Genomic DNA, 24,714 nt, shown 5'->3' with positions numbered 1-24,714 from the left:
TACACATCATAGTAAAAAAATAATTCTCCCTGTGGATTTGATTTAATTTTCCTTAGCTTCAGCTTGAACTTGCATATGAGTAGTTGGTGGTCTGTTCCACAATCAGAACCTGGCTTGGGTTTCACAGCTGATATTTTCTCCAGTGATTCTTGCCATAGAAGTAATCGATCTGCTTCTTATGCATACCATTAGGAGAAATCCATGTGTATAGCCTGCATTTATGTTTCTTATACAATGCATTTGCAATTAATAAGTCGTTGATTGTGCAAATTTCTATCATTCTGTTCTCCAACTACTGAATCTTCTCTGTTCCTAACTTTTGCATCCCAGTCAGCCATTATTATTAATGCATCTTGACTGCATGTTCAATTGATCTCTGACTGCAAACATTTGTAGAAATCTACTTCCTCCTCTTTGGCTCCAGTTGTTGATGTATACATTTGAATGATGGTTGTATTCACTGGACTTCCTTGTATGGGTATGACTATTACCCTGTCACTCACAACATTGTATTTTAAGATTCGCTCTGCATTTCGTAAGCTGAAGGAACTGAAGAACAAATTCAGCCTTGAGTTGCGATACTTAAGGATGCTTTGGGTAGAATAGTAAATGGTTCAAGAAACATTAAAAGAAGATGAAAAGAGTATGCAGTCATTGTACCAAAAGGAATTGTACGACATAGAAGAATTTCATGAAATAAGGTATAAACAAGAGCCTGTGGTGATGAAGGAGGAAGTTCAACCTGCTTTGAAAGAATTGGCAAGAAATAAGGCAAACCAATTGACATGTTTCAATAGATGGTGTCCTAGATGTACTCATAAAGATGCACCAAGAAGTCTGGAGGACAACCACCTGGCCAACTGACTGGAAGGGATCTGTATTCGTTCCCATTCCAAAGAAAGTGACTCGACAGAGTATGGAAATTATTGAACAATATTATTGATATCACATGCAAGCAAGATTCTGCTGAAGATTATCCAAAAACACCTGTAACAGCATATCAACAGAGAACTGCCAGAGGGCAGGCTGGATTTAGAAGACACCATTGTACTAAGGATATTATAGCTAATGTTAGATGGATCTTAGCTGATAGCGGGGAGTATCAGAGGAATGTCTATCTGTATTTCATTGACTATGAAAAGGCATTTGACTGTGTGGACCATGACAAGCTGTGGCTGACTGTAAGAAGAATGGGAATTCAAGAACACCTGATTGTGCTTATACAAAACCTTTTCTTGGACCAGGAGGCAGTCTTCAAAACAGAGCAAGGAAAACACTGCCTGGTTCAAAACTGGGAAGGTTGTATGCCAGGGATGTGTCCTATGTCCCTATCTTTTCAGTCTCTATGCACGATGGATTATCTGGGAGGAGAAATTTATGATATTTAGGAGATTATTTATGAGGAGAAATATGGCTTCAGGATTGGAGGAAGACTCATCAGCAATTTGTATTATGGAGATGACACAATTATGCTTGCTGAAACTGAGAAGAACCTGAAGCACTGGCTGTAGAAGGTCAAGGACTTCAGCCTTCAATATGGATTAAAGCTCAACATCAAGAAAACAAAGGTTCTCACCACTGGGCTTATTGGCAGCATCATGATAGATGCTGAAGAGATTGAGATTGTTAACAGCGTTAGTTTGCTTGGCTCCACAATCAACACTCTTGGTACCTGCAGCCAAAATATAAAAAGACCAATTGCATTGGGAAAGTCTACTGTCAGAGACCTTTCCATAGTACTGAAGAACAACCATGTCGGTCTGGAGACTAAGGTGCACCTGATCCAGGCCACAGTCTTTGAAATTACTTGCTATGCTTCAGAAAGCTGGACAATGACTAGAGATGATAGATGGAGGATTATTTTGAGCTGTACTGCTGGAGAAGGGCATTGAATATACTGTGGACTGCTAGGAGAACAAACAGGCTCATCCTAGAGAGGGTGAGACCATTCTGCTCCTTGGAGGCAAGGATTCTGAAGCTTCGTCTGTTATAATTTGGACATGTTGCAAGGCAGGACCAGTCCTTGAAGAGGGAAGTCATGCTTGGGAGGCTGGAGGGACAATGTAAGACAGGAAGACCCTCGATGAGATGGATTGATTTAGGGACTGGGGTAATGGAGGTATGTTTGTCAGGGGCAGTGAGACTGGAATAGGCTAGAGCAGGGTTTGGGGCTGTTGTACACACTGTTGCTATGAGTTGTTGGTGACTTGACGGCCCATAACAGCAACGTAATAGTCAATAATATTTGAAATTAGTCTCTAATAAAGAAGCTGTTGTTGTTGTGAACCACAAGTCAGAATCGACTCATAGTTGACCCTCATCCTGGTTTTCAGAGGCAATTAATTGCATGGGAGGAGACTGCCCATCCTTCTTCACCAGAGCATCTAGAGGATTCGAACTAACTTCCTTTGAGATTAGAGTGCTGATTTTTACCAATTGTCCTCCAGCTAATCATGCAAAAAAAGATCACTGAAACTGGACCCTTTTGGGGCTATGAATGTTAAAGAAAAGGAGGCAGCAAAGGTCTGTGACAAATATTTTTAGTTCCTCTCTCAAACTCACCAATTGAGTAATTAGCACCTTTTGTAATAAACTCAAAGCTCATAATCATCAGGTCTGAAATGACTCATAGCTGACCCTTCATTATATTTCTCTCCTGTAGAGCCACTTGAGAAATATTAGAAAAACTACTAAACTATAGTAACAAATTATTTTTCAGATAGAAGTGACTCATAGCTGACCTGCCAGCAGATTATCAGAGGCTTTAAGCTACACCAGAATAAATGATCCATTTTTCTCTTGTGGAGCAGCTGGTAGATTTGAACCACATGCCTTTGTGTTGACAGTACAGCTCCTAATCCACTAGGTCACACCTTAAGGAAATCAGAGAAGAAGAACAGCAGCATTCTTCCTTCTCTCAGACTGCTGTTGTGACTTATTTTCAAGTACAGTGGCAGTGATCCAAAACTCTCTAACTTATATTTTAGAAGGATCATTTTGTCTACTATCTCAATATTTAATTGTAAAGTACTCAGAGACTATTTTTAGAAGGCTGTGTAATGAAGCAAATTAAAAATATGATAGAGAGTCCACAGTAGTAATGATGGAGGAGGTAAGAAATGGTGAAATTACACACATTTACTTTTTTATTTTGCTCAAATCACAAAATCAAATCTAGAGTATCTAAAATGGAAATCTTAGCATATATTGTATTTTCTAATGTTATTATTAAATAATGTAGAGATAAGATGCCGTGGATAGGCTGTGAGGGGATGAAGGGGTGGGTTGATCATAGGGTTGTACAATTTGATGGGGGGAGTGAGGGAAATTGGAAGAATCTGATCTGAAAAACGATGTTTTAGAATTTTGTAAATAAACTAGTATAATGGGGAAAAACCTAGTATAATAAAAAAAGATGAGATGAATAAACTTAGGTTTATGTTGGAAATGGAAATGTATACTAATTACAAGTTTGTAGGTAAAGTCAAGGGCTACACACGTAATTTATAGGATAGCTGCACATAACAGCTGATAATCTCCCATCACATTTTTTCTTTTTATGTTTCCACGGCTTGTGTATTTGGTTCCCACCATCTATATCAACCATTCTCGAAGTCTCTGTCTGGTTAATACCTACTGATCCTTCAAGTTGTAATTAAAATGTCACTTACTCTCTAAAACCTCCCCAATCTAAATTAGATACTCCTCTCTGACCTTCTAAAGACTTGATACATGCACTCCTCTGAGCAATTACCATTTTGAATTACATTTTTTTAGTTTACATTTGATACATCCTAACAGAGGAAGTGGGCCCCTGACAGGGAATGAGAAGCAAGTTTCTCCACTTCTATTTTAGCTAAAGTTTGTTGTTGTTGTTGTTAGGAACTAATTAGTCAAATATGACTCATAGTCACCCAATATGTAGTATAAACTAAACATAGTTTTTCATATGATTGACTGCATTTGTTCATTGTTACCTTCTTTTAATGTATAGAGCTTATGCTTTTAGTTTTGTTATTATTTTTAGTAACTTGAAACTAAGCTCACTGCCTTCACGTTGATAACCTCTCAAAGGATCCTTATAGGACTGACTAGAACTGCTCCATAAGGTTTCAATGACTCTCACTCTTTAGAGGAACAGGCTGCCTGCCACATCTTTATCTCACAGAGCAGATGGTGAGCTTAATTGCTGTTCTAGTTAGCAGCCAGGTGTTTTATCCTCAGCGTCACCAGAGTCAGACCGTGAAAACTGCTCTCTCATTATTTTCTTTAGTTGTGAATATCTTAAAAAACAGGTAAATTTTTTCAGTGATAAGTTAGATAATTATTTGTCTACCAGGTTGATTACTGAGCTTACTTTGGTTTTCCGTAGGAGCACAACAACCACTAGAGTCTTACTTTCTAAAGATATAACTGCCAGGATGCATATTTTATATCTATTTATCAATTAGTAGGCCTTTTAGTAGCCAGGAAATTAAAAGACATATTATGATGGGAAATCTGCTGTTAGGGACCTCTCCAAAGTACTGAAGAGCAATGGTGTCTCTCTGGAGACTAAGGTGCATCTGATAAAGGCCATGGTTTTTGCTATCACTTGTTATGCATCAGAGACTTGCACAGTGACCAAGGAGGATAGAAGGAGAATTGATGCCTTTGAGCTGTGGTGCTGGAAAGGAGTATTGGACTGCTAGGGAAAGAAACAGATTCATCCTGGAAAGGTCACACCGGGCAGCTCCTTGGAGGCAAGGATTCTGAGGCTCCGTCTAACATACTTTGGACATGTTGTAAGGAGGGACTGGTCCTTGGAGAGGGACGTCATGCTTGGGAGGGAGGAGGGACAGCGCAGGAAGGAAAGGCCCTCTATGAGGTGGATTGATTCAGCGATTGGGGTAATCGGGATGGGTGTATCGGAGATGGTGCGATTGGCACAGGACAGAGCAGAGTTTAGGGCTGTTGTACACAGGTCGCTATGAGTCGCACAAGAACAACACGCCTTTCGGGCTCTTGTTCTGGTTTTCTGGGTGGGCATACCTGGCTCAGTGATGGAATTCTTGCTTCCCATGTGGAAAATCTGAGTTTGATTCTTGGTTAATGCACTTTATGTTTGTTGCAGTAGTGGCTCATATGTTGCTATAATACTGCATGAGCATAAAATAAGATCATAAGCACAGAATAGGTCATGGCAGCATTTTGTCTAATGGTGTAGTGGCAAGAAGCTGTGCTGCAATCCGGAAAGCATGCAGTTCAAACCCACCAGCTGCTTAGCAGGAGAAGGACAGGCAATTAACTGCCTTTGAAAACCCGTCAGAGGGTCACCTATGGGTTGGTTCCGCCTTGACAGTACACAACAACAACATGGGGTCTCCACCAGCTGAGATGGTAGAACTAAATGACTCCTAACAAAAACAGATTTATGAGGAGAGGAGCCTGTACTCAAAATTGATGCTCTTGGTAACTCTGTTCACAGTACGGCTAAAACTAAGTTGGCACAAAAGTAATTGAGATCGAAGATAGCCTTTATGATGCCTGAGATTGCAAGGAAACTATTTGAATTTTGCATATTTCCAAATGACCATAAAAAGGATAACTATTGGATTTAAAATTTTATTTCTTCTGTTGACAGGGCCTTTGGTGAAGATTTGTTTTAACAAACTATCATGTCTAGTTTTACTAAGTTTTTCCAAAAGTGGCATTGTTCCCAGACATTCAGAACACAATTGTCTGTAATATTAACACAAAACATTTTTCTTATTATGTTGGGGTACCCCTTCTTATTTTACAGAGTTTGTATAAGAGAGTTATTTGGGAAAGGCAGAATGTTTGTTTTTAATATAAAAAATATGGCATAATATGAAAGGCTATTTGATGACGAATTCTCTCATTTCTCATTCTCATGTTTATCTGTTGGAGACTCAGCATTTCTCAGACTCATTTTACAAAGATTTTCGTCTCATTACCAAGCACTGCTATATCATCATCTTGATACTGGACGACCAGATTGTATGACCATTGGGTGCTCAAGGACCGCAACACCCAAGCTGTCAAGCATGATTTCTCATTTCATTTCACAAGAAAAAGAGTGTCTAGTGAATGTCACATTGAATCCTTGGTCTTTACTGCATTAGAGTAAATGCTTTCTGTCTCTGTCTACACACTGGGTCTAAAAGGAAATTTCAGACAATTCCTACACACTGTTGTTGTTATGTGCCGTCAAGTCGCTTGTGACTCACAACGACCCTATATACAACAACCCTAAACTCAGCTCTGTCCTGTGCCAATCGCATTCTCTCTGATACACCCATCCCAATTACCTGAGTCACTGAATCAATCCACCTCATAGAGGGCCGTCCCCTCCTGCGCTTTACCTCCACCCTACCAAGCATGATGTCCCTCTCCAACGACCAGTCCCTCCTTACAACATGTCCAAAATATGTTAAACGGAGCCTCAGAATCCTTGCCTCCAAGGAGCCACCCATTGTGACCCTTTCCAGGATGAATCTGTTTGTTTTCCTAGCAGTCCATGGTACCCTCAATATTCTTCTCCAGCACCTCAGCTCAAAGGCATCAATTCTCCTTCTATCCTCCTTAGTCACTGTCCAAGTCTCTGATGCATAACAAGTGATAGCAAAGACCATGGCCTGTATCAGATGCGCCTTAATCTCCAGAGAGACACCATTGCTCTTCAGTACTTTGGAGAGATGCTTAACAGCAGACTTTCCTATCACAACACATCTTTTAATGTCCTGGCTATTGGTGCTGAGAGTTTTTAGTGTGGAGCCAAGCAAACTACAGCTGTGAACAATCTCAATCTCTATAACATCCATCCCAGTGCTGCCAATTGACCCAGTGGTAAGAATCTTGGCACCAAGTTGTGCCAAGAAATCTGGAGAACAACCACTTGGCCAACTGACTGGAAGAGATCTATGTTTGTTCCAATCCCAAAGAAGAATGACCCAACAGAGTGTGGAAACTATGAAACAGTATCATAAATTTCACATGCAAGCAAGATTCTACTGAAGATTATCCAAAACCGACTGGAACAGCATATTAGCAGAGAACTTCTAGAAGTCCAAGCTGGGTTTAGAAGGGTTCGTGGCACTAGGGATTTTGTAGCTAATGTTAGATGGATCTTGGCTGAAAGCAGGGAATACCAGAGGAATCTGTGCTTCATTGACTATGCAAAGGCATTTGACTATGTGGGTTATAACAAACTGTGGCTGACTCTCAGAAGAATGGGAATCCCAGAACACTTGATTGTGCTAATGAGAAACCTATACTTGGACTAAGAAGCAGTAGTCAGAACAGAGCAAGGAAACACTGCATGGTTCAAAATTGGGAAAAGCATATGCCAGGGGTGTGTCCTGTCTCCATACCTTTTCAACCTGTATGCAGAACAGATCATCCGGGAGGCTGGGCTCTATGAGGAGGAATGTGGGGTCAAGATTGGTGGAAGATCTACAACAATCTGCGTTATGTGGATGACACAACCCTGCTTGCTGAAAGTGAGGAGGACTTGAAGCGCCTGCTGCAGAGGGTCAAGTACTGTAGCCTCCAATATGGATTGAGGCTCAATATGAAGAAGACAAAGATTCTCACCACTGGGCCTACACACTAAAAAAAAAAATCAAGATAAAGATGAAAGAGAACAAATGTTAACAATGCAACAGCTTTACTTCTCTGGTTGAAAGTATGGACCTTTTGAGTATCTGAATTTCTTATTGTTGTTATGTGCAGTCAAGTTGACTATGACTCCTGGTGGACCTATGAACCATGAATCCTACTCAATCCTCTGTCATTCTCATCATCTTTGATATTCTTAAACCCATTTTTGTCGTCATGTCAATCCATGTTGTTGAGGGTCTCCCTTTCCTTCACTGACCCTCTATCTTTCCAAGCACCATATCCCTTTCCAAGGACAGACACCTCCAAACAACAAGCTTAAAATCTGAGAAATGATTCTATACCATATAATTTAGAATTTAAGTATCTTAAAAATAGTGCCAAACTAATCAAAGAAAAGCTTACTATTATAATCAACACAGAACTCAGAGGTAGGGGTCAAAATGGTTCCAAAAGTTCATTTTGTTAAATCACTCCATAATTTTTTACTTTATTTTATTATTTTTGTGTGCGTGTACCATCAAATCAGATCTGACTGGTACAGGAGGAGATTGTCCCTCCTTCTCCATCCGAGCATCTGGTGGAATCGAACCATGTGCCTCTGGGATTGTAGTTGCAGCTCCTTGCCACTAGGCCACCAGTTGTTGTTGTTGCTGTTATGTGCCGTCGAGTCACCTGCGACTCATAGCAACCCTATGTACAACAGCCCTAAACTCCGCTCTGTCCTGTGCCAATCACACTGTCTCTGACACTCCCATCCCAATTATCCCAGTCACTGAATCAATCCACCTCATAGAGGGCCTTCCTCTCCTGTGCTGTCCCTCCACCCTCCCAAGCATGATGTCCCTCTGTAAGGACCGGTCTCTCCTCACAACATGTCCAAAGTATGTTAGACGGAGCCTCAGAATCCTTGCCTCCAAGGAGCCATCGGTTTAACCCTTTCCAGGACAAATCTGTTTGTTTTCCTAGCAGTCCATGGTATTCTCAATACTCAATACTCTTCTCCAGCACCACAGCTCAAAGGCATCAATTCTCCTTCTATTCTCCTTGGTCATTGTCCAACTCTCTGATGCGTAACAGGTGATTGCGAAGACCATGGCCTGCATCAGATGCACCTTAATCTCCAAAGAGATACCATTGCTCTTCAGCACTTTGGAGAGGTCCCTAACAGCAGACTTTCCCATGGCAATGCGCCTTTTAATTTCCTGGCTGCTGGTGCCAAGACTGTTGACTATGGAGCCAAGCAAACTAAAGCTGTGTACAATCTCAATCTCTTCACCATGCATCAGAGCTCCCCTTAAATCACTCCATAATTTTTACAATATGCTATTCCTGCTCCTCCTGCAGATCCCAAACCTCCTGTTCACATTTCTGGGCTCTGCAGTTTGCTGGAAGGTCCTCAAGAACTTAGATCTGTTGACAATATCAGGCACAGTTAAGAAGCGGGCTCAGGTAAAAAGGCTATCCCAAGCTAACAGAGGAAAAGTCCCTAGAAACTGGTATGCAATTGTCATAGATTATGCATTCAGGGAAACTAAAGCTTGCAATTTCGGCCATGACTTATTCCAACCGTCACCCGTCACCAAATCTTTAATATAAATAAAAATTTATACCATTATACTACAGGTAAAACTATATAGCTTCAAATAAATTACAAGAGTGGACCCAGTTTGTATCATTTTACAATCCCACCAACAGAGTATGAGTTCCATCCTCTCCACATCCTCTTCAACACTTGTTGCCTGCTGCCCTGCTAAACTTTGACATTGCTACTGGGGTGAGATGCTATCTCATTCTGGTTTTAATTTGAATCTCCTGGACAGTCTGGCATTTCCTGAAAAAAAATGAAAATAGAAACTCTGTACGACCCAGCTATACCACTACTAGGAATATATCCTAAGGAACTTAGAACTGAGGCACAACGGGATCTGTACACCAATGTTCATAGCTGCGTTATTCACCATCACAAAAACATGAAAATAGCCCAAATGTCCAAACACAGTCAAATGGATTGAAAAATTGCGGTATATTCACACAACGGGATACTATTCAGCACTCAGGAGCAAGGATTTTAAAAAATAATACATAACTTGGGAAAGACTGGAGAGCATTATGCTGAGTATATGAAATCCTTCTCATGAGGACAAATATTGTATAAGACCCTTATTGTAAAAATAGAAGGATAACTAGTAAAAAATGTATGGAAACTCAAGAGGAGAAGGGGGAAATAAAGGAGTAAGATGGTTGTACAATTTGGTAGGTGGCTGAAATAATACCAGAAGAACACCTATTTATACTTGCTTGCTTATGCAAAGGCATTTAATTATGTGGACAAGTAATGACTGATGTTGAGAAGAATGGGAATCTCAGAGCACTTAATTGTGCTTATGCAAAACCTATACCTAGAACAGAAGACTGTTGTGTGAACAGTGCAAGAAAACACTGTTGTTGGTATATGCCATTGAATCACCTGAGACTCATAACAACCCTAGATACGACAGCGCTGAAGCCTGCCCCACAGTAAGCCAATCTATCGTCTCCAATATACCCGATCCCACTGCTCCAGTCATGGAGTCAGTCCATTTCACCCTGGCCTTTCCCTCCTGTCCTGTTCCTTCACAATTCCAATCACTATGTTCTTCTCCAAGGACTCCTTTCTATGTGCTTGAAAATATGTGAGAAGGAGCTTCTAAATCCTTTCCTCCAGAGAGCAGCCTGGTTTCACCCCACTCTTCTCTAGCACAACTCAAGGGCACCAATTCTTCTTCTGCCATCCTTAGTGATAGTCCAGCTCTCTGACACATAGCAAGTAATTGTGAAGACCATGGTCTATCTTAGGTGCACCTTATAAGCCTTCTAAACCTTAGTCTTGAGACTGACATCATTTCAGTTCAGTAATCTAGAGAAGTCTCTAAAAGCAGACTTTCCAAATTCAATTCATCTTTTGATTTTCCGACTGCTGGTGCCAAGTGTGTTGTAAACAATCTCAATCTCTTCTCCATCTATCGTGAAGCTGCCAATGATCCAATGGTGATAATTTTTGTTTTCTTGATGCTGAGCTTCAATACGTGTTGAAGACTGCAGTCCTTGACTTTCTGCAACATATGCCTCCTGTCCTCCTCAGTTTCAGGAAGCAAGGCTGTGTCATCTGCATAACTCAGGTTGTTGATGAGTCTTCTCCAATCCTGATGCTATATTTCATCTCATAAAGCCCAGCCTCCTGAATGATCTATTCAGCATATAAATTGAAAAGGTCTGAAGATAGGATGCTTTCTTGATATACACCTTTTCTCAGCCTGAACCATGCAGTGTCTTTTCTGACAATTGCTTCCTGGTCCAAGTATATATTTCACAAGAGCACAATTAAATGTTCAGGGATTCTATTCCCCTCATGGTTAGTCACAATTTGTTATGATTCACACAGTCAAATACCTTTGCATAGTCAATGAAACACGGAGAGACATTTCCCTGGGTACTATCTCTTTTACGCCAAGATCCATCTAACTTTGTCCCTAGTGCCATGGCCTCTTCTAAACCCAGCTTTCACATCTGGCAGTTTTCTGCTGATAATACTCTTCCAGTCATTTTTGGATAATTTTTTGGCAGTATCTTGTTTGTGTGTGATGTTAGTTATATTGTTTGATAATTTCCAAATTATGTTGAGTCACCTTTTTATTTGGAATGGGAATATAGATCTCCTCCAGTCAGTTGGCCAGGTAGTTGTCCTCCAGATTTCTTGGATGCTGGTACAAAGAGTGCTGATTGTGGATGTAAGTAAGATAGTTGTTGTTGTTATGTATCATTTAGTCGACTACAACTCTTTTTATTCTTTTTGTTTGATTGCGACTCTATGTATAATGGCTTTGAACCTTGTTCAATCCTGAACCAACCTCACTGTCTCTGACACACCTACCCCATTATCTCAGTTATTGTGCCAATCTGTCTCTTCTGGGGTCTTCCTCTCCTGTGCTATCCCTTAATACTTTCAAGCATGATATAATTCTTCAATGACTAGGTCCTTCTGGCTACATACCCGAAGTATGTGAGACAGAGTCCCAAAATCCTTGCCTCCAAGGAGAAGTATGGTTTCACCCTCTCCAAGACAGACCTGTTACTTCTCTTGGCAGTCAATGGTATATTCAATACTCTTCTACAGCAACACAACTCAAAGGTATCTATTCTTTTATCTGTTGTCCTTGGTCATTGTCCAGCTCTCCGACACATAACAAGTGAATGTGGATATAATGTCCTATTTCAGGTACATCTTAGTCTCTACATTGACATCCTTGTGCTTCAGTGCTCTGGAGAGGTCCCGGAAAGGAGATTTTCCTAATGAAATTTCTCTTTTGACTCCCTGACTGCTAGTGCCAAAAGTGTTGATTGTGAAACAGAGCAAGCTGAAATTGTTAACAATCTCAATCTCTTCTCCATCTATCATGATGCTGCCAATTGGCCCAGTGGTGAGAATCTTCATTTTCTTGATGTTGAACTTCAACCCATATTGCAGAACTACAGTCCTTGATGCTCTGCAGCAAATGCTTCAGGCCCTCCTCAGTTTTAGCAAGTAAGGTTGCCACCTGCATTACACAGGTTGAAATGAGTCTTCCTGCAATCCTGATGTCACATTCCTTCTATAAAGTCCAGTCAGTTTTCCAAATGATCTATTCTGCATACATATTAATAAAGGTGTGGAGTCAGGACACATTCCCTACACACTTGTTTTCTTATTTTGAACCATGCAGTTTTTCCTTTCTCTGTTCTGACAACTACCTCCTGGCCCAAATATTGGTTTCACATGAGCATGATCAGGTGTTCTGGGACTCACATTTTCTTCAAGGTGAGCCACAATTTGTTGTGATCTACACAGTCAAATACCTTGCATATTCAATGAAACACAGATATACATTCATCTGGTACTCTCTGCTTTCTGCCAAGATCCATTTGGCATTGGCAATAATGTCCCTATTGCCCTGACCTCTTCTACACTGAGCTTGTTTACCTGATAGTTTTCTGTTGATGTAATATTCCAGTTGCTTTTGCATAATCTTCAACAGGATTTTGCTTGCATGTGATATTAGTGCTATCATTAGATATTTTTTCACTCTATATTGGATAACTTCTTAAATGATTGCTAATTTCAATATTTTCTCCATCTATCAAGAGCACTGAGGAGCAACGATATCAGGCTGAAGACTAAGGTGCACCTGATACAGGCTATAGTCTTTGCAATTAGGTGCAATGCATCAGAGAGTTGGACAGTGAATAGGGATGACAGAAAGAGAATTAATGCCTTTGAGCTGTGGTGCTGGAGAAGTGTTGAATCTACCATGGACTGCTAGGAGAACAAAGAGGTTTGTCCTGGAGAGGGTGAAGCAGGGTTTCTCCTTGGAGTCAAGGATTCTGAAGCTTCCTCTGACATAATTTGGGCATGTTGCAAGGAGAGACTGGTCTTTGGAGAGGGACATCATGTTTGAGAGAGTGGAGGGACGGCACAGGAGAGGAAGACCCTCGATGAGATGGATCGATTCTGTGAGTGGAGTGGTGGGAATGAGTGTGTCTGAGACGGCAAGGTTGGCACAGGATAGAACCGCATTTAGGGCTCCTGTACATAGGGTCGCTATGACTCGATGGCACATAACAATAACAACAACAATCATGATATTGTCCAGTTTTGAGATTTTTCTTTGCTTGATGTTAAGATACAATTTATATCGATTCTGCAGCAAGCACAAGTCCTTTTCACTTTTAGCAAGCAAGGTTGTATCATCTACATTTTCCTCCAATCCTGATGCCACATTATTGTTCAAAAGTCCAGTTTCTCAAATTGTTTGCTGAACGTACAGACATAATAAGTATGGAGAAAGGATATAGGCCCAACTCACTTCTTTCTTGATTTTAACCATGCCATGTTCCCTTCTCCTGTTCAGACAACAGCTTCTTGATCTAGGTACAGGTTTTTATCAATATAAATAAGTAAATGTTCTTAATACTCTCAGAATAAAAATACTATGAGTGCATAGCTTCAGCTAATAGAAGTGTCTTTTTTTTAGTGTTGAAGACTTCAAGTCAATGTCAAGGTCTCAGTTCTAGAGATGGCTGTACCTACCTGCTCTGGAAAAAAACAAAAAAACCTTTTTCTCAGCTTTTCTACTGTTCTTGGCATTCCATGGAGATCTTCACATGGCAGATTTTTTCCCCTATTCCTGGTTTTTGGTTTCTGAGCCTCATAATACTCTTTAAGATCTCAAAAAAGATTGTCTTAAGACACAAGATACACTGATTATGGCCCATTTGCATAGCAAAAGATAATTACATTTTCAAATAGACTTATTTCCACAGATATTATAAAAAAAAATTCAAACCAATTGCCCTTGAGTTGATTCTAACTCATAGTGATCCCGTAGAACAGAGCAAACTCTCCCATATTATCCCCAAGGCTACAATCTCCATGAAACAAATTTTTCTCCAAAGCACAACTGCTGAGTTCAGATCTTTGGTTATCAATCAAGTGCTTAACTACTGTGCTACCAGGGTTGCTAATCCATGGCTAATATTCCAACATATTTGGAAGAGATTCAATTCAATATCTAAAACTCTCGCCCTAAGAAAAATAAGAAAATTGATAATTTTAAATTATAACAGTACTGCTTTTGTTGAGGATGGAAACCCAAATACCTGATAGACAGTATCTATTGTAATCTTGCTATTTCTATGTGTGGTCCTCTGACAAATTATTTCTGTTTCATCTGGGTACTTGTAATGGATGATGAATCTGAACTCATACAGGGCCTAATGATTCAAAACCTCAGGGCATTTATGTCATAGTAAGGTTTGAGAACCATTAAAACATGCAACAAATTCTTGGTCTATTAAGAAACAAACAAGAAAAAAGAAACCATCTCAACCCTGTATCATTAAAAATAACAACCAGTAACAATAAATGATGATTTTATTTAGCTTATGCAGTGTAGAAGAAATGGAGACCAATCAAATAAGGACAATTAGAGATTATTCAGAGTTCAATATAGCAAAGGAGTCAGCCACCGCCCTTACATTTGGCAGAAATTAGGCAATAAGCAAAGTTGGACAACTGGAGAGTTAAAAAAGGACAAGATTTCTTAAGTACTCTGGACATTGTTGGTAGCATAAGCTGTTGACAGGTTAATCAGAAAAGGGAGGGTTGATTTCATTTTTTTGTTGTTTTTTGTTTGTTTGTTTTGAAGAGTTTCTGGCTTTTTATGGTTGGTATTGAGTTTTATCAAGTGCACTTTTGCCTTTAGACTGACATAATTTTTCTTTAGCATTCTGGAGAAGGCCTTAACAATAGATTTTTCCAGTATAACTCATCTTCTGACTTTCTAACTGCTGGTACAAGGGTTACTGAGTGTGGACTCAAACAAGATGATATTCTTAACCACTTCAATCTTTTCTCCATCTGTCATGATGTTGCCTGTTGGCCTGGTGGTGAGGATTTTTGTTTTCTTAAGGTTGAGATACAAACCATATTAAAAGCTATAGTCCTTGAAGCAAATGCTTCAAGTCATTCTCAGTTTTTTTGAGCCAAGTTGTATTATCTGCATAGTGTGGATTGTTAGTTTTCCTCCAATCCTGAAAACACAGTCTTCTTCATAAAGTTCAGTCTCTTGAACGAAATCTTCAGCATATAGTTTGAAAAGGTATGGAGAAAGGATACATCCCTGACATACTCTTTTGTTGATTTGGAACCATGCAGTGCTACCTTGCTCTGCTTGGATTACAATACATGGTCTAGATATAGGATTCACCTGATTTAAACAAGTGCTATTGATCAGTGTTGACTTGGAAGAGGAATAACAAGCAAAACCAGAAAAACCTGGAAACCATTTCTGACAAAGCATTGACCATTCGAGGCCTCCTGCTGCAGAAACTGGATTGGAACTCTGATATTTGAATGTGATTCGGAATTTTGTTGTCATGTATTATCGCCTGAGATTTGAATGTGAGTCTGAGTTTTGTTGTTATTTATTTTCTACTAAAACTTTAATTGTGAGTCAGAGTTTTGTTGTCATGTCTTGTCTGTTCATGCCTCCATATATTTTATCTCTTGTAATTTATTTTTCATCTAACAAGAAATCTATTGTGGCCATCTCGGGCAGTTATGTCCATACAAGGAAAGTCATAAAGGAATCTGGCTGGTTCCGTTCTTGTTTACTAACATTTTTGCTATATGATTTTGGGTCTCGTGGAGGTAAAATGATTTTTGTGCCCTGGGCCTCACACTAGAATCTGGACAATGAACTTCAGGCAACAGTGAAGTAAGCACACTGTATAGAACTTAAGAAAATGATTTCACTTTTGTATTGTGTACAAAATTGGTACAGGCAAAATGTAATAGGATAGCAAGCAATAAATGTTGGAGAAGATGTGGAGATACTGGAACTCTCATTCACTGATTGGCAGAATTGTAAATGGTACAAGCACTCTGGAAGCCAGTTTGGTGTTTCCTCAAAAAGGTTAATTTTGAAATTCCATGTAACCCAGCTTTCCACTGCTAGGAATATACCCCAAGGAAAATAGATCTGAGACACAAACAGAGATTTGTACACCAATGTTCATAGCAGTATTATTCACAATAGCAAGAAAATGGAAACAGCCCACATGTCTATTAACAAATTTATGGATTGAGAAATTATAGTACATTCACATGATGGAATACTATGCAGCACTCAGGAGCAACAATTTTTTAAAAATACTATATAACATCGTAGAGGCTAGTGACCATTGTGCTGAATGAATTAACTCAATCTTATGAGGATAAATACTGTATAAGAATATTATTGTAAAAATAGAAGGATAACATTGGGAAAGTCAGTTGTCAGGAACATTTCCAGAATACTGAAGAGCAATGACATCAGACCGAAGACTAAGGTGCACCTGATCCAGGCCATAGTCTTCACAATTGCATGATATGTGTCAGAGAGCTGGACAGTGACCTAGGGATGATAGAAAGAGAATTGATGCCTTTGAGCTGTGATGCCAGAGAAGAGTGTTGAATATACCATGGACTGCTAGGAGAACAAACGCGTTTGTCCTGGAGAGGGTGAAGCCAGGTTTCTCCTTGGAGGCAAGGATTCTGAAGCTTCATCTGACATACTTTGGACATGTTGCAAAGAGGGACCAGTCCAAGCAGAGTGACATCATGTTTGGGAGGGTGGAGTGACAGTGCAGGAGAGGAAGACCCACAATGAGATGGACAGATTCAGTGATTGATTTCAAACAATGCAGTATTCCCTTGCTTTGTTTGGATCACAGGTCTAAGTTTCTCATGAAACACCATCAAATGTTCTGGGATTCCCATTCTTCTCAATATTATCCATAATTTGCTATGATCCACTTTTCATGGTTAATACAACACCAATAGAGAGAATTTAGTTATGTGATTATTCCCAGCTGCTTGAGAGTTGAGCTCTGCTGGCCTAGTTGTAAAGAGTTGGGGAATCAACACAAAGGCACATGGTTTGAATCCACCAGGTATTCCATGAAAGAAAGATGGACAGTTTCCTGTCTGGTGATTGACTGTCTCTGAATACCTGCTGAATGGTCAGCTCTTAGTTGATTCCAACTTGATCGTCCATAACAGCAGCAGAAAGCTTAAAATTTTAATATCCTGCATCACAAAGCAAGGTAGACTGTAAGAATTAGATATTTGAACAAAGAAAGATTGTTTCCCACATGCGTACATGCAACCTTTTTCAAAGAAACATTTATTGCTGTTGTTAGGTGTCATTGAGATGAATACAACTTACAATGATCCTATGAATAACAGATCTGAACCCTATACACTTCTGTGCCATCTTCACAGTCTTTTATATACTCTAGCTCCTTGTTAGTTACTATGTAAATCCATTTTGTTGAGGATCTATCTTTCTTTCTCTGGCCCTCTACTTTTCTCTGCATTTTACATCCTTAATCCATGTTGCTACAACAGATCTGTTAGATATTTTATTCTTTTTCTTAGCGTTCTGTAACAAAGTACCCCAAAATGAGTGGATTAAAGCAGCAGACTCTTATTAATTCATAGCTTTGAAGGCTAGAAGTCTAAAATGAAAATAAATTATAAAGAAGAGTCATAACCTCTCCGAGAATTCTTTGTGATGATTTGTTACAGCTTTCAGCATCTTTGGCATTTCTAGTCTTGTAGATGGTCTCATTAAACTTGGCTTCACAATTGCCTTTCTATAGTATCTGTTTCTTTTTTGAAAAAAGATGCCCTCTCATTGAATTAGGTACCGTCCTACTCCAGTAAGATTTCGTGTTAACTGATAACTTTTTCAAAAAGTCTATTTGCAAACAAAGTCATTGCAAACAACTGTTCACAGGTAGCAGGGCTTAGAACGCCATCATATCTTTTTTGGACACAATTCAATCCCTAAGTGGCATACACTGTAATGATCCTATTTTATATGTGAGGAAGCTGGGCCTAGTCAAGCAATTTGTTCAAAGTCACAAAACTAGAAAGTATCTGAGCTAAAATTTAAACTGAGTTAATCTAGTTCCAGCTCCTGTGTTCTTAATCAGTCTGTTATGGTGCCTTTCATTAGCTATGAAGGTATATAAATGAAGAATTCAATTTAATGGAGATAAATAGGGATACTTTGGTTAATTTATAGTAAGTCAGATATAGCTACTTTCAGGAAGCTGCAATTAACTGACAGCTGTAAAAGGAGAAGTTATAAGGTAAATGAAGAAGAGGAAGAATTCCAGGTAGATGGGGCAAAAAGACATGAAGGCCAAAAGAATAAAAGTATTAGGCATAAAAAAAAGATGCATAAGGGACAGCCCACGTAGTGTTACATATGCCACATAGACCGGGACCTGCCTGGCTCTAGACCACCATTAACCGAGACCAAGGAGGGACATAAGCAATGACCATGGTGTGGCTATAATGATGAGGGAAGAATGTGAAGTTAGTGTCTTATTGATTTTTGGATTTAACCTTCATTACACAGGGAAATCTCAGGAAGATATGGAGCAATACAGAAATGTATTTGGGCTTTTATAAAGCTGATCTATGGAGAATTGATTAAAGATGTGCAAGGATTTGTGTAATAGTTGTTACGTATCTGCTGCAGTGACCCAGATGAGACATAGTAACAGATTGATTGAGGGAACTAGCAGTAGAGATGAGTAAGGTGAATAACCTTGAGAAATATTAAGAAAGTTGCTAGGTGGTATTGTGGTAGGTCCGACTCATAGCAAGCCTGAGTACAACAGAACTAAACATCATCTATCCTCACAGTTTTTGTTATGTTTGAAAACATTATTGCAGTCACTTGAAAAATCCATCTATTTTAGGATTTTCCTGGATTTATCAGACTCTATTTACCAATCCTTTTCCAGGAACTGACCACTCTTGATAATATATCAAAATATGTGAGACATCTTGCCATCATTGCTTCTCAAGGGTACGGAGCCTACGAGCACCTCTGCCAAGACTGATGTGTTCTTCACCATCACTATAATTCACAGTAAGTCTTTGGGCTTTATTATTCACTGTCTAGCTTTCACATCAGTATGAGCAGATTAAAAATACATTCTTCAGAAGAAAATGGCATTTGTCCAATTCATCTTAGTCCTTGTTCTTTAACATTTGACTTTGTAGTCAATTTGGCCATTGTAATGTCCACTTTGATTTCTTTTGAATTTTTTTATTGGTTTTAGTATAATCATTTGTGTATATTGTGTTTTGTATATGTGCTTTGTATTTTATACAATCATTCCTATATGCTGTTTTATATTCATGTGCTTTGTGTTTTATACAATTATTTATATACATTGCAATTTTTTATAATTATCACTGATCTATACCTATTATTACCCTATCTTTTCAAGTCCCCACTGAACATTTTCATTCATTCACACCACCTCCACCCACCAACCTCTGCTATCTCATGATTGTTCCCCCTGTCCCTTTTTCACTCCCTCTTCTCCTCTTCCTCAATCCCTTTTTAACATTTACACTGATCTTGTTCAGTTATCCTCCTATTTTAACAATAGTGGTCTTATGCAGTACTTGTCCTTACACAACTGAGTTATTTCAGCATAATATTCTCTAGAGTTTCCTATGTTATATAGTAATTTACAACATCATTGTTCCTAGTGCTACATAGTATTCCATTGTGTTGATGAAGAATCTATGCTTTTGAATTGTAGTGCTGAAGAAGAGCCTTAAACAAATAGAAAACAAATAGGTCTGTCTTGAAGAGAGTGAAATCAAGTTTCCCCTTGGAAGCTAGGATTTTGAAGATCTATCTTACATACTCTGGGTATATGGCCAGAAAGAACCTGTCTATGGGGAAGGACATCATGCTTGGAAGGGTAGAGAGATAGCATAGGAGAGGGCTCAGAAGAGAGGAGGCTTCAGAGCTGTTGTACATATGGTTGCGATAAGTTGCAAGTGACTTGAGAGCACATAATACCAACAATAGGTCAAAATATTAGTTCAATCTCTCTTTCTCAGGTATTTAATGTTAAGCTCTCTACAATATTATATCAACTAGTGTATGTTCAAATTGCTACTTCTTTTTTTTCTATAATTACATTTTATTAATTTTCATAAACATTTACAGAGATTTTGGGTTTCCATTCATTTACCGCTGCACCATTCTCTCTACCCTCCTCCCAGTTTGTTCTTGTCCAAATGCCACAGTGCTTGTCAAAGCCAGTTCTTATTAATCTTCTTTGTCAGTTTGTCCTTTGCCATTCCCTATCACTCCTCCCTGAGAGAGACTTCACCCTGAGTCATAAGGAAAAGGGGATGGCGTATTCTCTTAGCTACTTCCTGCTGAAAAGGGATGCTGTGGGTTTCAGGGTGAAGATCTTCTCTCACTACTCTAAAGGGCCCCTTTGGCAGTAGGAAGCACATAGACTATTATGGAGACTGATTTTGAAATTTAGATGTACTCTTATTGATTGTGCTTGGCCATACATGTTCCTATCCTTGAAGATGTATCATGGGGGTGTTGCAACCTAGAAGACACAAATTTGACTAACAAGTTATAAGTACATGAGTCAAAAATTATGGAAAAGTAAAAGAAAAGATTCTTTCATTGTTCCACAACCCCCCCCCCCAGGTCCCCTCCACCATGCAGCCCTCGCTCTAGACTCCTGTGATGACAGAAACACCCAGTTATATATCTCTTTTAAACAGTTCCCTCCCTCCTCCGCCTCAGTGCAGCACACATCATTGAACCCATCTTACTCAGTCTCTCCCCAACCCCAAGGACAGTCCCATTCTACAACAGTGGCATCATGTAATATTTGTCCCTTTGTGACTGGGATATTTCACTCAGCATAATGTTCTCCAGAGTCAACCATTTTGAATAATATTGCATGAGTTCCTTGTTTTTTAATGCAGCATAGTATTCCATTGTGCGAATATACCACAGCTTCTCTAGCCATTCGTTTGTTGATGGGCACTTAGGTTGTTTCCAACTCCTTGCTATTGTGAACAAAGCTGCAATAAACATGAGTGTGCATATATCTGCTTGGATGTCAGCTATGGTCTCTTCAGGGTATATTCCCAGTATGGAAGCTCAGGTTCCCTATATCAAGAAGTTATACAGCCCTGTAGCTTACAAACAATTTAGGTGTTCCAAACTGTAGGATTTAGTTGTTGTTGTTGAGTGCCATTGAGTATAACCCATAGCAACCTTATGAACAACAGATAAACCTCATCCTAACTTTGCCATCCTCATGCCTTCTGACACACTAGAGCCCATTGCAGCAGTTACCAAGGTAATCCACCTGGTCAACGGTCTTCCTTCTTTTCTTCACGACCCTCCACCTTTCTTATAATCATGTCCCTTTCCAAGGAATAGCCCCTCCTAGCAACATGCCCAAAGTAAGTGAGGCAAAGCCTCATCATCCTTGCCTCCAAGGAGAAATCTGGCTTCACTCTTTCCAAGAGTACTTATTTGTTCTTTTGGCAGTCCATGTAATGTTCAGCACTCACCAAAACCACAGCTCAAAGGCGTTAAAACTTCTGTCATCCTTATTCATTGTCCAGATCTCAGATGCATAGCAAGTAATCCAGAAGAGTATGGCCTGAATCAAACACACCGTAGTCCTCAAACTGACATCATTATTCATCAGTAATTTGGAAAGGCCCCTAACTGCAGATTTTCCCAGTGCATTATGTCTTCCTGTTGAAGATCATTCAAAAATTGCTAGAATGTATACAGATAGGGAACTTCCAGAAATTCAAACAGTATTTAGAAGAAGTAATAGCAGCAAGCATATCATTGCTGATGTCAGATGGATCCTGGTTGAAAGTAGAGTAGAAAAATGTCTATTTGTGCTTTGTTGAGCATGCAAAAGCATTCGATTGCTCATGTGAAACCTAGACCAGGAGGCTGCTGTGTGAACAGACCAAGATTTAGAATTAGGAAGAGGAGTCCTGAGGGTTGTATTCTCTCCATACCTATTCAATTTGTATGTTGTTTTTGTTGTTATAACCTTCCAGTTGCCTGTGACTCATAGTGACCCTATAAACAACAGCTCTGAAGACTCCCTGTCCTGAGCCAGTCTCACTGACTCTGATATATATATTCCCCATTTTCTTAGCTACTGTATCAATCCATCTCATCCCAGGTCTTCATCTCCTGCACTTTCCCTTCACCCTTTGGAGCATGACGTCCTTCTCCAAGGACTGGTCCCTCCTCCCTATATGCCCAAATTATGTGCGACAGAGCTTCAAACTCCTAGCCTCCAAGGAGCAACTTGATTTCACCCTCTCTATGAGAGGACAGGAGGAAGACTCAATCTGTATGCTAAGCAAATTATTCTAGAAGCTAGACTCCATGAAGAGGAATGTGATATCAGGATTGAAGGGAGACTTATTTTGCATTATGAGATGATACAACCTGCATTATGCAGATCACACAATCTTGCTTGTTGAAAGTGAGGAGGAATGGAAGCCATTGTTGCAGAGGATCAGATAATACAGCCTTAAATATAGATTGCCTCTCAATGTCAAGGAGAAAAAGATTCCTACCACTGGACTGATAGGCAACATCATGATAGATGGAGAAAAGATTGAAATTGTCCACAACTTCATTTGACTTGTACCCACAATTAGCATCCTTGGTAGGATTAAGTAGTGGCCTGCTGTAAGAGAATAGCCTTTTACTCAAACACAAACTTGGCTTCATTTACAATTTAGCCTGTGATTGGCCCTAAAAATGAGGTTAATAAAATTTAGCCGAACTTTTTCTTTTAAAAAATGCATTCATGTATTACTCTAGAATTAAAAATGTAGAGTGTTTAGCAAACTCAGAGATTTTATGACAAAAGGGAAAAAATCAAAATGATTGTGGATGCTAGATGCAAGCACTTTGATCTAATATAGAATAGTGGGTGAGAGCCAAATTTAGAACAGAAGAAAAATTACTGATGCACATGTGTTCCGTAGGACATAATAGCTTTGGCAGATTCAGGAAAAATAATGCTGTTCCTACTACATTGTAGAACAGCTGTGGCTATTGATTAGGCCACTTCATGATATGTTTTTCTTAGCTTGTTAAGTTCTTTGTGCTTGTTTGCAATATGAAAATATTAAAGTTCTTTAATAGGCTGTGTTCAATAAATATGCACAAAAATCTTTCTTATTTTCTCATTTTTGCTTCTCCACTACCATCCTTTCCCAACTCCTACATTTTTTCTTTTCTTCCTCATTTTTATATCCCTTTACTCTTCTTTTGTCTTTATATCTTTTGTTCCTCATTTAAATATAGTGACTTGAACAATTTTGTTATCTTACAGTTTACTGGGTTAAACTCTAAGGATGAAAAGATAAAGATAAAAACATTATCTCACTGACATAAAATCAAATCAAGGTGGTGTTAGACTGCATTCTATTTGGAAGCATGAAGGTGAATCTATTTTCTTTGTTTTTCCAGCTTTTAATCCCCCCACCCCTTTTTTTGGGTGACTTTTCTGACCATCTGCAAAACCAGTGACATTGCATCTCTGTAACTATTCTTTATATTTATGTCTTCTCTGATTATAGCTGAGAAAGGACCTCTACATTTAAGAGCTTATGTGATTACATTGAATCTATCTAGATAATTCAGAATAATCTCTCCATTTTGTTATCCTTGGCCTACCAGTAAGAAGTTGCACTGTAATCTCAACAGGATACAGTTTAATTTCATCAACTGCTCTGCTGGAGAAGTATAGTCAGTCTCCTCTCTTGTGATTTACAGCCTCTTAAAAAACCCACTGGAGAGTCAGCATACAACAAAAAAAAAAATCAACCATCATTACATTTGTAAAATATTACTTATTCAAGTAATATATTCACAGGTTACAAGATTAGAGGATTGCTATATTTTTCATTTGTGTGGGGCTTCTGTTATTATTATAGTAGAAGCTGGTGATCATTATTTTGTATATAATAATTTTTGTGTCACTTGAATTTCTCTTTTAAAAATATAAGATTTAACATTCTATATTAAATTTATAAGATGGAAACCTAAATACCTATACTTTTATGAGCTTTCTAAATATTATTGACAATAGATTTTCCCGATGCTATACATCTCCTGGTCTCCTGACTTACAATAATTATATCCCTAGTGCCACAGCCTCTTCTAAACCTAGTTTAACCTTCTGGAAGTTCTCTGTCAGTGTGCTTTGTAATCATTTGGGGTTTGGAGGGATGATATTTATTACTTCCATGTGATATTAATGATATTCTTTGAGAAGTTTCACATTCAATTAGATCACTTTTCTTAGGAATGGAAACAAATAGGGATCATTTCTAGTCCATTGGTCAGGTAGCTGTGGTTTTCTAATTTTAATGGGCATAGAAATATTTAGAAAGCTCATAAAAGTATATGAATGGGACTTTATAAACATTAAATCTCTGCACTTTTCAAAAAGTTTTTCTAACAGTGTGAAAAGAAAGCTTACGGACTGACTGGAAACAAACATTTGGCAATAGCATCTCAGACAAGGGTCTCATAACAAATATTTACAGAATACTCCTGGTCCTCCACAAGAAAAAGACTAATAACACAATTACAAAATGGGCAAAAGACATGGAAAGACTTT

This window comes from Elephantulus edwardii, unplaced genomic scaffold (assembly GCF_000299155.1).
Source record: "Elephantulus edwardii isolate Elephantulus edwardi_28Jun2011 unplaced genomic scaffold, EleEdw1.0 scaffold00047, whole genome shotgun sequence".
Lineage (NCBI taxonomy): Eukaryota > Metazoa > Chordata > Mammalia > Macroscelidea > Macroscelididae > Elephantulus > Elephantulus edwardii.
The sequence above is the reverse complement of the archived record's forward strand: the minus strand, read 5'-3'. Positions refer to the sequence as shown.